This window comes from Lissotriton vulgaris, chromosome 2_1 (genome assembly GCF_964263255.1).
Source record: "Lissotriton vulgaris chromosome 2_1, aLisVul1.2, whole genome shotgun sequence".
In the NCBI taxonomy this organism is placed as follows: Eukaryota; Metazoa; Chordata; class Amphibia; order Caudata; family Salamandridae; genus Lissotriton; species Lissotriton vulgaris.
In genome coordinates, this window is record NC_141687.1 from 996076729 (window position 1) to 996090925 (window position 14197).

Sequence of the window (14197 nt, forward strand, 5' to 3'; positions counted from 1 at the left end):
TGTGAATATTCCTGAAAAAAACATTACATCATATATTCCTCCGAAAGTTGCCTAAGCAAACATTAAAATAGTATCTTCTTAAGGCAGTATATGTGTATATTTTTACTGTTCTGTTTTCAATAAAAATACATGCATAAGAAAAATCAGAGTTCCTTCGATATCAACTTGAATATGTTGAATTTCTAATTGGTAAATTGGCATACAAAATTCCTGGGCAATACATTTTTCCTCACAAATTAAACCTATCTCAAAAAGAATGAGCGCACACTCCTAACTCTCAGCTTTCCTTTAGGCTACTGAGATTATCAGAAATTTTCTTTTGAATGTATTAGTAAGCATTGCCACACTGCTTGTTTTATTGCCTATAGTTTTTTAGACAAGCTGTAAATGGAGACAAATGTGCGATTTCCAGATTTAAATCATACTGTTGCCTACCTGCACTTAGGTATATTCATAAATATTTACCCCAGTTTAGTTTTTCTAGAGCAGAAAGAGTTATGGTCTCGTAATTCTTAGACTAGCTAAAAGACTAAAAGCTCATGCTACTGTTGTTACCCATACTGCACCAAGCCCTTATTAAAGAGGAGGGCTACACAGGAATTAGGCTGCTTGGTTATAGAAACCTGAAGTGACCTTACTGATCACAAAGCCATAATAAAGAAGGACCTGCTCAGTGGCGGCTAACAGAGGGAGTGCTGAAGGTTGGTGAGGTGGCGCGGGGGAGTGGCAGGGTGGCAGTAGAGTCGGAAATACGACGGCATGGACTAAGGTAAGTAAATAAATAAACAAAATTATTGTTGCTTGCTGCATTGCCAACTCGGCAATGTAGTTCAGTTTGAGTAGTTTGTTCTGTTAATTAAGAAAAATAAGTAATTCTTAGTTAATGCTTTGTCAGGCCTGTGTGTTTTTCCAGGAATATTTTCTCAAGTCTGTATGTTTTAATATGAAATATTTGACTTTTAGCTGGAACTGTAGATGCCAATAGTGTTTCTGTTTAATAAGTACACTACATATGTAAAACTCTCCATTTTGTTTTTTCCTATTTACAAAATGTCATGAAGATGTTTTCTATAGTTAATTCATTTAAAGATCCTGTCTATTTGACTTCACTCTTTATCTTACACCACTTCATTGCCTGAGGTGGTTGTTTGCCCTTTAAAAATACCTACTGCCCACTTTCCCACTTTCTGTAGTTTGTAAAAAAAAATCACCTATAGGTATATTGCAAAGGTCCATTAAATAATATCAGCATTCAGGGATCACCACCATATGGATCATCTTAACATGCCCAGTCAGCAACAGATGCACAGTCATCTATCCCGTCAGGAGAATCTCTTTTGACTCCTATCTTTTCCACATAACTTAATCAAAATATCCAAATATAATAAAGTTGCTTCATGTCAAAGTGGATTGTTATATGTAGAAGTAACATATATCAATTTGGTTTTAGCAGCAATACATTTATGCATTCCACCCCAACCCTATGTACTTTAAGAGAGCCTTGTGCATAATAGCTTGTAAAAACCGTACAAAACTCTAAATATCCAGTGTTTCTACTTGTATTACCAATATTAGTTCACGCAGTCTTGATTTACCCTGCCATTCAAGAATCCTGTCCACGTTTGATGTAATGATTATAGTAAGGTTACTTGCTGGATTATAGTAAGGCTACTTGCTGGTCTCCTGGTGTCATCTATTTAGCTTCTGTAATATAAATTGGTTAGAGATGTGCCATTATGGACGTCACTTCCACCATGATATCTACAGCCATAGCTTCCTAATTAATAACATAGACATTTCCTTTCCTCCCAGAGTTATGATTAATGTCAGTCATCAACTCATCAACGGCATCCCTGCCCACATTTTCTTTACAATAATTCCTGATAGTTACTAGACTACAAACAAGGATCCCTCAACAGTGCCTTGTTAAATTTCTAGCATGCCAATGGAGATTCAGCAATGGATGAGATCAAGTTTTCAACTGGGCCATTATTGGACATGGCAGTCAACTGTATACAAGCATTTCACCACCCAGGATGATCAAAGGTGAATTATGCATTTGGTCTAACTGGAAATAGGGTGTGTCTTGGTAAGCGTAGAGCCTGTACCTTCTAGTTACCGACAAGACTTACACGAAGTTTCAGACCCTGTTGAGTGGGCTACAGGGCAGACTGGGATACTGGGCGCAGCCATGGTGGTTTAGGTAATTTGCCAATTATGTCCTAGGGTCTCTTCTACTCTGGTTTACCAAACTGGCCTAGTATGCACTTTCCATATTTGACTCCCACAGTAGTAAAAGCAGACAGTCAAAGACTTTTCAGAGAGGTAGTATATGAGCGCCAAAGATTTTGAATCCATATTTAACTAGACATCGATATATCACTTTCCAGCTTAATGCTTAATTTTATAGAAAAGCAAGTACTTTTAATATCACTGAAGCATAAAATTCTACTCAATTCGATAGGTGTGAGATTTAAGGTTAAATGATTTCAACAGCAGGCTTACACTAAAATGCATCTAGACTACATGCCCTTATGTCCGTTGTTCTGTGCCCTTTCTGTGTGTGTCTAGGGTGGTCTTCTCCGCTAAATTGAGCTTAGCCAAAATTAGGGACAGGTGCAAGTTTCGCTAACTGGTAGCCCATGGTCAACTAATGGATCAGCTTGAACAGTTCTTTATCTCAAAAGAGTATTACTGATAAGGCTAAATCCTTATCATGGTTTAACGTTTCTTGCATTTACAGTGTGTCTAAGTCTCTGGAGGCCATGCCTTGATGTTACCTGGTTGGTGAATGACCTATCCTGGCAGGAGCTGATTGGTGTGCATGACTGCATATATTGATTTGTGCCTTCAATGATGCCTATTTGTTTGCAGTGTAGTTCCCCTTTCTTTATATCTCATAGCCTGCTTCAGAGATCTGCTCGGCAGTCAGAAATGGTGAGGGCTGGCCTTCAGTCGATGTAGCTTCATAGGCCTGGCATTCTGGACGAGTGTGGCTCCAGTCCAGTCAGATGTCTGGCAAATTTTTCATAATGGTTGGCCTACACACTGGTAATGGCTGGACCATTTTTCAGACTGTAGAAATGCTGGTTGTCACAGGGTTTTGCAGCTGAGCTTTTTCACTGCTAAGTGATTGGCAGACCAACAGCTTCTCAGTAAGTTACACACTTCAGGTGATAGCCCCTCATCTCTGGGAGGCAGGCTGTCACAGGGATGACAGTCCTTGCCTTACAGCAGTTCTTTAAGTACTCTTTAGAGCTCGCTCTTCCTTGGTCAAGAAGAACCTGGTACTCGAACAAAGCAGGGTGGTTTGGTTCTCACTTTTACATTTACTTTCCAGACAAGAGTTGTGGATCTAGTGTCTAAGGGCCTGGAACTAGTTTAAGAGGGAAGGTTCCCTTTCAAATGTTATTTTTAGGCAGCAGTACAAAAGCAACCTTTGTGCAAGGTGATGGCTCTCACTGTAAGTAGTGATGATGATGGCTCCAAGCGGGAGTATCCAAAAAGTGGACGCTATAATGTGTGAGCACAATGCACCTGGCTTATCAGCAGCCTTCCTGAAGTTGCAATCAGGAATAGAAAGAAGGACAGGCCCTACCTAGGGATTTTCCCAACTTTAACATCAGAATCTGCTGACGCAGCCACTCTACCGACTGTCTACCCAACAGCAGTGTTGAAGCAAATTTAATCAGCAAACCCTTGCTTTTAATCCTCATAGAATTTCTAGAGGTAGCCCTATCTCCATCCTCCCTTAGTCCAGTTTCTGGATCTATTTACCCTCTGACTTCAAGAGTGCAAGCTATGCACTTCCACTGTCTGGGTGAAGCTATAACTATCCTCTATTTCATGTATCTTGTGTCAATTTAAATCAAAGGCCATCCAAAATGTACATTTGTCCCACTGGTTGCAGCAAACATATCTACTTTGCACACAGTCTAACTGCCCTGTATTTGCTCATATGCACTCAACACACACACACACTAGGATGTTAGTGCAAGGGTCTAGACACAACACTTAAGTAGAACTTTTTTATTGAATGTAGGCATCACTCCTTATTTTTTTTTATTAGCATTTTCAAAAACCAACATTACATACAATTGCAAACACAGCCAGACAGTTGCTTATACAATACAGGGTTATCGGTCCGTAACAAAGTCATGTGTATTCTTTTCATACTGATATACATAATCGCTACGATATATAGTCCAAATAATATGATAAGTATTACCATTATAAAGAATGCAGCAGTCCTTTCAACACAGTAAATCATAACAGGGTATGACACATCTAGAATTATAAAATATAGAATGCGTACAATATAACCAGGCACATTTAGATATTGGCCATATCTCCAGTTGCATTTCACAACTCCCTCAGACGTCCTTGTAGGCTACTGTTGGGGTCCCACGGTGACCTTTGTCTCTTGATGTTCACGGGCCCACACCACGAATGGTTCCCATATGTCTTTGGGTCTTGATGTGGAGGGCATTACTTCCCAAAAAGTGATCAGTTGTGAGTGACAAATGTTATCCAATCTGTTTTGGATGGAACCCTTTTACTTCCCCAATGCATGGCGACTCGTCGCTTGGCAAAAAGGAGCAGTAATGCATGTAATTTTCTGAGCTTTGCAGGAATGTCCTTAACGTATCCCAGCAATCCCTGCAAAGGAATGGGGTCCCCAGCCAACCCCTTTTTTTGTTGAATGATATGGAACACATCAGACCAATATTTCTCTAACCTCTGGCAATCCCATGCAACATGGAAAAAACCTGCAGGGGCTCTCCCACATTTCCATCAACTGTCATCCTCTTTGAGACCTATATGATGTAAATTAATAGGTGTTCTATAAAATCTATGTAGGAATTTAAAATGAACTAAACGAAGCTTGTAGTTTGGGGAAAGTGCTGTGAGTTGGCTGCAACAATAAAGCCACTGGTCTTCAGTGAGTGAGGGTTGTAGATCCTCATTCCAAGCCCCTATTGCTCGTGGTGTTGTCAGGGGGGCCGAATTCTGCATGTGATTGTATATTCTGGTGATTAGTCAGCGTGGGGAGGCTGACTTAAGAACATTTTCTAAGGCGCTATGGGTAGGTGGGGCGTCTGGAAAAGTGGCATGTAGAGATCGACGACACGTAGCCTTGAGTTTATTATATGCAAGCATTTCGGAGAACGGCAGTTGCCTCTCTTCCGTGGCTGAAGGAGGCGGACGGAAAGACCCTTCTGGGTAGAGGTCAGCGAAAGTGTTTAACTTCATATTATGTGCTAAGTCTTTTCCAAGACCATCTCCCATGGGGAACAGCATTGGGTTATTGGCAATAGACATTGCAGGGGCATATCGGATGAAAACGCCCGCTCTCTTCCACAACTTGTTCCAGGCCCATCGCATAGTCTCTACCGTATTAATGTCTTCCCTAGGGCCCTTGTAGTCCTTATATAGGGCAGCCTGTAGTGGGAGGGGCGTCGCGACAGCAGCTTCCACTACCACATGGCAGTGGAAGCTGAAAAGGAGTGGGAGGTGCCCAGTAATGCAAGAACTGCGCCTGTGCGCTCCATGGATATAATGCATATCTGGAGCTCCAAGGCCTCCTTGTCGTAAAGGAAGTGTTAGAAGTTCCCAGGAAACTCTAGCTTGTTTATGCGCCCATATCAGGGAAATTAACAGGGACCATAGGGTTTTTAAAAAGGCTTGCATGTGCGGAAGTGGGATATTAACAAATAGATAAAGGAACTTGGGAAGTACCACCATCTTGACCAGTGCTATCCTCCCGGCCAGCGGGAGTGGGAGCCCAGCCCAAGCATTGACTTTCTCCTCCAACCAGTTTATGGCACGTCCATAATTCAGGTGCCATAAGACCTGAATTTCTCTGCTAACCCATATACCTAAATACTTCACTGGCTCCATCGACCATGTGAGGGGGAATTCAGATGGTGTTTGAACAGTGGTGTCAGTCAAAGGGAAAATCCCTGATTTAGCCCAATTGATTGAAATCCCTGAGAGGCCACCAAGTTTAATGAATTCCCTAAATAAGGGATCTAAATTTGCTTCTGGATTGGACACATACAGGGTGACGTCATCTGCATAGAGTGAGATTAACAGACTAAGGGCACTAAATCCAATCCCCTTGGCAGTATGGCGCCGCTAATGGTTCCATCACAATCACGAAGAGCAAAGGGGAGAGTGGGCATCCCTGCCTGGTGCCTCTGTGGTAAATAATTAATTACCCTGTCATGATTTCTATACATTAATAAGGATCATGCATATAATGAGAGGCAGAGTCCGTGGTGTCCGATTCAGAAGGGCTTTATTCAATAGCTCGAGCTAAAGGAGAATCAGGTTCCATCTCCACTAGGGATCAGGAAGGATCGTCATCTGGATCTTTATTCACAGAATACAATATATATAGTTAAAACATACATTGAATTGGATAGAGAAGGCGGAGCGCTCCAGGCGGAGCAAGTGAAAGAGAGAGATAAGAGCACATGGGCGTGAAAGAGGCGTTTAAGGATGCGTACACGTGGGTGTTCACTTTGATGAGTCATAGGTGTGTCATAGGTGGGTGGATACATAGATGGGGTCTGCATGGTCAGCAGGAACCTTTACCCTACTTGTGCGCGCAAAATTGGTCATGACGTGGAATTGACGTGTAACTGGGGAGAGCTGGGGGGGAGCTGACTTTGAGTGCTAGTAGAAGAGTCTGGGATGTCAGAACGACCTGTACCTCTGGCATTATCTGATATCTTGAGCTTGGAGGATGTGTTATCTGACTTAGAGGTCGCTAGAGCAAAGGCTGCAGAGGCTGCTCATTACTAAATGCTAGTGTGTGCCTATATTTCTTTGTGCATTGCGTGGGGCCATGGGCTTTCTATGGATTCGGGTTCTGTAAATCACTTGAATGGAGACAGAAAGACTAGGCCCTATCTTCTGCTGGCGGAATATGTTTACCTTTTTCATTAAACAGGAATGTGTTTCTGTGGAGCAGGGCAGATAACTGTAGGCAAAATACTGTCTTTGGCAGGCCAGGCTGGGCACCTCTCGGCTGAGCAGGAAGTATGTGAGAGGTCAGGGATACATAACTAAACTGCAGCTTTCAGAGTGTCAAGAGGCTTGGAGCCTGAATTCGGGTCCTGGCTCGACTGAGCCATGAAAACGATTTCATCTCGACATTTAAAAAGTGTACCATGTAAATGCATTGGCAACATAGGCCTTAGTGCAGAATTAACGTTTCATTCATGGAGGGCCTGGTAACTGACATGCTAACATTGAACGGAAATGCAGAGGCATTATTATTACAGACATGAGAAGGGAATTGCATGATGACATGAACATACATGGGGTATACGTACAGACATAGGGTGCATGTAGGGGGCACACTGGCCACGTAAAATTTCTATTTCCTCATTCCCGCCTTGTTCCCTACTGTGCCCTTCAGGACACATCTATATTCATGATACCATATATCTGATCATACAGCATCATTTGCTCATCTTTATTCTTTTGTACACGTGAACGTGGACGGGGAATACAGGCAGTGGCACACAAGCCGCAAATCGCTGGGCCACATTGCAGACAGAGACAGCAACTAAATAAAACTAGTAGTATCAGTCCTAGGAACGACAATACTTTCCATCCCCATGCTGATATTACACTCCATAGCCAACCGGACCAAGTCCATGTGCCTGGATTTTGATGTATCTTGTGAGCTATCTTATGGAGTCTCGTTATTGCTGCGTATACGGATGGCGCGTTATTTGGAATAAACACACAACAACTGGAGCCGATCACTCTACAAGCCCCGCCCCTATCTGCCAGGATGACGTCAAGAACAAGGCGATTCTGAAGAACAACAAGTCTCATCGCAGACTGCTCCTCTGTCAAGTTCGCTAGGGCAGAAGTAGTCTCATTCACTACAGCTTCAAGAGTTCTTGTTAACCTACGTATTAATTTACTGTTTTGGACGGGACCTATGAAGAAAAAGAATCCTTTATTGAAATCTGTATATTGCTCTAAAGTTGTCTCAGTCTGATCGACAACTGGGGAATCGGTCTCCCTTTTATTTCTAACATGTACTAGTCGGGAATCTCGATGATAATGGGATGGGGCTAGAAAAACAGGTGGCAGTAGGAACGCAATATAACACGTCCCACCCCAGTCTAAGGGCAGACGCACATAGGCTGTCTGACCGCAAATAAAATAAGAATGGCGGGAAGCTTTGAAAGTAGACTTTCCTTTATCATTGAACTCGACCACAGTATTACAATCACTGTGTCCTAAATGCTTTGAGCCTTTCTTTCTAACACATAATTCACCTTTTACTGGTAAGACTGTTATGAACGGTGAATCTGTATTTTTCTCGGACTGGACATTCAGAATCATAAAGTTAAGGGAAACATTTCCTAGGTCGTACACTTCATTTTCTAGATCTGTTCCTTTTCTCTGGGGAAGACCATCTTTGTCTGGAAAACATGCCTCATTCATTAGTTTATTTAAGTCTCCCCAAATCCCTTCAGTCTGGGAATCTGTGAACTTTCTGTCTTGTGATGACATTAAAGCAAACCATGCTCCGCACGAACCATTGTGCGAGAACGGGAAAGGAAAGAGGGGCAAAACTCCCTTTGTTTTCTGATAAGGTGGGAGTCGGCCACATACCCAACAATTTGTTACATTGCTGGTCTGATGAGCATGGTGCAACATGCGAATAAAAGTATTGTTGCGCAGTGCTAGTCGATATGACAGTTCATGAGGTGGCAGATCACTGAATGTGTGCTCTACGGTGTCATTGAAGGAAGAATGTATATGTGAACCAAGGGGAGGAAAGAAAATATGTAGCGTCAAGCTTATACATATAATCAATATACTTAGAAGAAACATAATGATCAGAGTTACTATACATCTGCTGCGTAGGGTCTTACAATATTTTTCTTTCTTATCTCTCTGTCTACTATTCGGGTCTACGATCTTATACATGTCAGGAACCTGTCTAACCGATTCACCACAGGGTGGACTTAAACAATTAAACTGTCTGACTTACTAGACCGTAACTTTAATTTGTACTCCTGTTGCGGAGTCTTTTCTAGCAAAGGGGGCTTTGAGTCACTGGTATCTGGGCAGTCCTTAGTTTCGTTTACCGTTCCGTGTCCATGGAATCGTTTCACGTGTTGGGCATGAATCCAGCCTTTCCTTCCCTCGACCTTGACGGCGGTCCTCGTTGTTAGAAGTACCAGCTTCGGAGCTCGCCAGCGGGGCTCGAGAGGACTTGAACGATCGAAGTTCCGGACGAACACTGTGTCCCCAGGGACAATAGAATGTTCTTTCACTTGGGTGTTGTCGGGGAAGGCAGCTGCAACCTGTGAACGACAAGAAAGGAGTGCAGACATCAAGGAAGCCAGGTAATCTGTCAGCATATTACTGTCAACATCGGTAATTCTTTTTGGCATAGGCGTACCCCACATATTCGGTGGTCTACCAAAAACCACCTCGTAAGGGGACAACCCTGTTCTGGAATGAGCTACCATACGCATGTAAAAGAGGGCAACCGGCAAGGCTACCATACAATCCACGCCTTTTTCTGCACAGACTTTCGCTAATTTTGTCTTAAGTGTCTGATTGTGTCTCTCGACGAGGCCTGCTGCCTCTGGGTGTCGTACACAATGGAACTTCCACTGGTACCCTAACAGAAGAGATACTTGTTTCATTAATTCAGAGGAGAATGGCTGACCGTTATCTGAGTACACGACACGGGGCAATCCGTACCGCGGAAAGAATTCTCGGACCAACTGCCTGGCAGTGGTCACAGCAGTGTAATCTGGGACTGGGTACGCTTCTGTCCATCTGGATAGTGCACATACAACTACTAGGACATACTTGTATCCTCGACATCTGTCCATCTGAATATAATCCATCTGGAGGACTTCAAAAGGGTGGTCAGGGGGATGGAATCCACCTTGTTCCAAGGGAATGCCTTTGCCTGGATTGAACTGGCAACAGATCATGCAGGTACGCACTTTCTGTTTTGCTGCTGCACGCAGGTGCTTGTTGAACCAAATATTCTGTAAACTGTCTAACATGGCCTTTTCTCCTAAGTGTGCTGGACTATGTGCTGTATTTACAATGACTTGAACCATAGAGTCAGGAAGAAACCATGTGGCTTTGCCTTTTGTCATCCAACCCTGGTCAGTCTGGACCCCTCCTTGTTCAGTCCATTTCTTTATTTCGTCTGGAGTGGCATGTGTCTGTATGTCGAGTACATCTTGTGAGGGATCCCTGACTGTCATGCAGTTTGTCAATGATGGTACTTCTGTCTTTGTCGTGTCTGTGGGAATGTCTGTTGGAGTCTGGGCTGTAAGTTTAGCTGTTCGATCTGCCAGGTCGTTACCCTGGGAAATGGTGTCTGTGACTTTAGTATGTGCTTTACACTTCATGATAGCTATGGCTGTAGGCAAGTGTATTGCATCTAACAGAGCCTGAATGAGGGGACCATGCTGAATTTTGGCCCCATGAGAGTTCAGAAAACCTCTCTCCTGCCATAGAACTCCGAAGTCGTGAACGACTCCGAAGGCATACTGTGAATCTGTGTATATGTTTACTTTCAAGTTCTTGGCTCGTATGCAGGCTTGTGTCAGAGCGATGAGCTCTGCTGCTTGGGCTGACAGTGTGTCAATTCGATGTGTCTCTATGACTTCAGTATCAGTGGTCACTGCATATGCGGCCACTAACTCTCCTGTGCTTGTTCTCATGCATGAACCATCTACATAAAGTGTTAGGTCTGGGTCTGTCAGTGCAATGTCTGTCAAGTCTTGTCTTGGCTTCGTTACTGTATCAATTACTTCCACGCAGTCATGTGGTGCAGTGTCTGTTGTGCTTGAGGGCAAGAGTGTAGCAGGGTTCAGTATATTGCATCGTCTGATCTCTATGTGTGGCTGAAATAATGTCAGTTCATATCCTGTCAGTCTTGCTATAGTCAGGTGTTGAGTCTGAGTCCTGTTCAAAAGAACTTCCACTGAATGTGGAACCTGTACGGTCAGGGGATGTCCTAACACTATAGAATCACTCTGTCTGATTGCTAGGGTTGTTGCTGCAACTGATTTCAGGCACGCAGGCAGAGCCTGGGCCACTGGATCCAATGTACTAGAAAAATAAGCACAAGGCTTGTGCTTTCCTGCTTGATCTTGTGTAAGGACAGATAATGCTGTTCCATCTCGTTCAGTGACAAAGAGTGTAAAAGGCTTGCTATAACAAGGAGTCGCTAAAACTGGTGCTTGACATAGAGCTTTTTTCAATTCTTCAAATGCAAGTGTATGTTCTTGTGTCCAAGGGAGGACAGTCGAAGACGCTGCCTCCTGTGTCGTTAACTGTATGAGTGGTTTGGCTAGAAATGCATACTGGGGAATCCATTGTCTGCAGTAAGAAGTGAGGCCAATGAAGGCCCGTACTTCCTTTTGTGTCTTGGGCTGCGGAAGATTTGCAATTAACTGAATGCGGTCTGGTGTCAGCTGTCTACCCCTCTTGGACAGCAAGTGTCCAAGGTACACCACTTGCTGTGCACAGAATTGCAACTTTGAAGGAGACACCTTGTGCCCCTTGTCTGCCAGAAAGTATAAGACTGTCAGGGATGCACGTTCACAGTCTCGTTCTGTTCGTGCTGTGATCAGGATATCGTCCACGTATTGGAGCAGGGCGGTGTTGGCAGGCATGTAAATACTGTCTAGTTGTCTCTTTAATTCTTGGCTGTAAATACTAGGACTTTCTGTGAATCCTTGAGGAGCCCTCGTAAATTTAAAACTGCGTCCATTTAAACAGAATCCGAAAAGGTACTGGCTCTCAGGATGTATTGGGACACTGAAGAAAGCGTTCTTGAGATCGATTACAGTAAAGAATGTCGCCTCGGAATCAATTGCAGTCAATAATGAAGAGATGTCTGGAACCACTGGGTACTGGGGTATTATGCACTTGTTCAGTTCTCGGAGGTCAATCACCAGTCTGTAGACTGGTGGTGCATTAGGGTCAGTTCGTTTAAGAATAGGGATGATAGGTGAATTACATACATTTGAGTCTGTTTCTACTACCACTCCTTGTGCAATGAGTTCGTCAGCAATTTTCAATAATGCTACTACTGCATCAGGTGGTAACTTGTATTGTCGGATTCGTGGCAGTACAACTCCTTGTCTGAGAGTGACACGGTATGGCGTAATGTGCAGGTAACCTACATCAGTCGGACCTTGCGCCCATAAATGCTGTGGTACATTCTGGAGTCTGGGATCAAAATCTCTCATCACATAATGTCCTTTAAAATCACGTAAAAACAATCGCACTCCTTCCGGAGAACAACAAATAACTGCTCCTAGTTCTTTCAAGGTCTTTATACCAAGCAAATTTTCTGGACATGACTTAGTAAGTAACAAGTCTGTGGTACGGGACAATGGACAATGGACCAACTCCTAAGGAAACTGGCTTTGACACCTCGTTAACAATAGGCTTTCCTGAAAATCCCAGGGAAATATTCTGTGAGCCTGAGAGGGGTGCCCCTGGAACCTCGTCATGACTGATGGTAGTTCTGCTCGCCCCTGTGTCAATCAGAAATTTTCTGTCTTTTCCCAATACACGACTATGTACATAGGGACCCTCTTGATCTACAGGAACCTCAATAAGGGGCAAGCCAACCTCCCTCTCTAGGCTATTTCATGAGTACTGTTGATATTCTGGATAGTCTGACTGTGCGTACTGGTACATTTGTTGCGTGACATGTTGTGTGGCAGCTATTGGTTGCGGTACAGCTACTGTCTGTTGCGTGTTCTGTGGCGTTAGCGTGTTCTGTCTAGGAGGACGCGGCCTTTCTTTTGTCTTGCCTGTAGCTATATTGTGTTTCAGGACAGCACATTCATTTACATAGTGACCTGGTTGCTTGCAATAATTACAGTTCCCTTTAACCGGTGCCGTGCCCTTTTTATGGCCATCAGCCGGTACTGATTGTGCAACTAGTACTTTCATTTTCGTATCTTTCATGCGTCTCCTTTCATGTTCCTGTTCCTCTCTAGTTCTGTTCTGGTGGTATTGTAACATTTGTAACATTTGCCAGGTACTCTCAACCTTCAGTACTCTATTCTTGATCAGGGGTAAGGAATTCTCTACTAATACACTCACAAAAAGATGTGGGTACGATTCACTACTTGGCTTAAGGCCACTATTAATAGAAAAACATTTTTCGAATCTGGAGTAAAAATCACTGGTGTCTTCATCTGGTTTCTGTTTACATGCTGAAATAGCATCCCAATCTTCCTTTTTAGTAACCAATAGTCTTGGCAGGACCTGTATCAAGAGTTCAGGTAGTTCCTTAGCTTTGTCCCCAAGACCAACACCAGGGAGCCGTGTTCTATCCTCATCTTCCAATTCTGTCCAATTTATCTTTTTCTCTCCCACCTCCTATTCTTTTTCTTTAAGCTTTTCATAAATGCCTGCTGGTAACAGTACTTTTAATAATTTAATGATGTCAGCGTACGTGTAATCCCCTATGCGGAGAATGTCTTTTAATTCACGGTGGAACCCCCCCTGGTCTTTATCATGGCAGGGCAGCAATTTTTTCATTTCCAGTATTTCTAATTTCGTCAAGGGTGTGTAAACATATACTCGTTGAAGCTCATTATTTGCATTTTTGACGGGATGTACCTCTCGTAGGGGGTTCTGTCTGTCTATGTGTAAACTCTTTCTGTCGTGGTGTGGGGCAGGAATCATGTGCGTGGTCAGAAAAGTCACGTACTTATGTCGTTGGTCTAGAATGACATTAATTAATTCAGTACCTAGGCCTATCCATCGCTCTAGAAGTATATCGTCCAGTAATTTATACAAGGGACCGGGATCAGAACGTTGACTCTCGTACAACGTGATCAGATGTTGGACCATGTAAATACCAGCCAAACGCTGTTCTTCCGGGGGAAGGCTCAAAAAGGTCTGAGCCACTGCGTCACCATTATATATGTTAGAATTAGACACCCATTGAACTGCTGACCGGGCTAGTTCCTGTTCGTGTACGGTGTGGGGTCTATCGCACTCTACTCGTCTTTGTAGTGCATTCTCAGTAGCTTGGAATAGATTCTCGAGAGAATATCTTTCCTTTATAAGAGGTCCCTTTTTGCGGTAGTCGAGGCATATGGGCCTATCAAACGGTCGTGCTCTACCTACATAATTTATTTTACTCACTTCCTCT

The 14197-nt window shown here is 43.4% G+C and overlaps 1 protein-coding gene across 2 annotated transcripts in view; it reads left to right on the forward strand.

Annotated features, from left to right (window-relative positions):
- LOC147731524 (sodium channel protein type 2 subunit alpha-like) overlaps window positions 1–14197 on the forward strand; it is a 662760-nt gene that overhangs the window by 471214 nt on the left and 177349 nt on the right. The window lies entirely within an intron of this gene.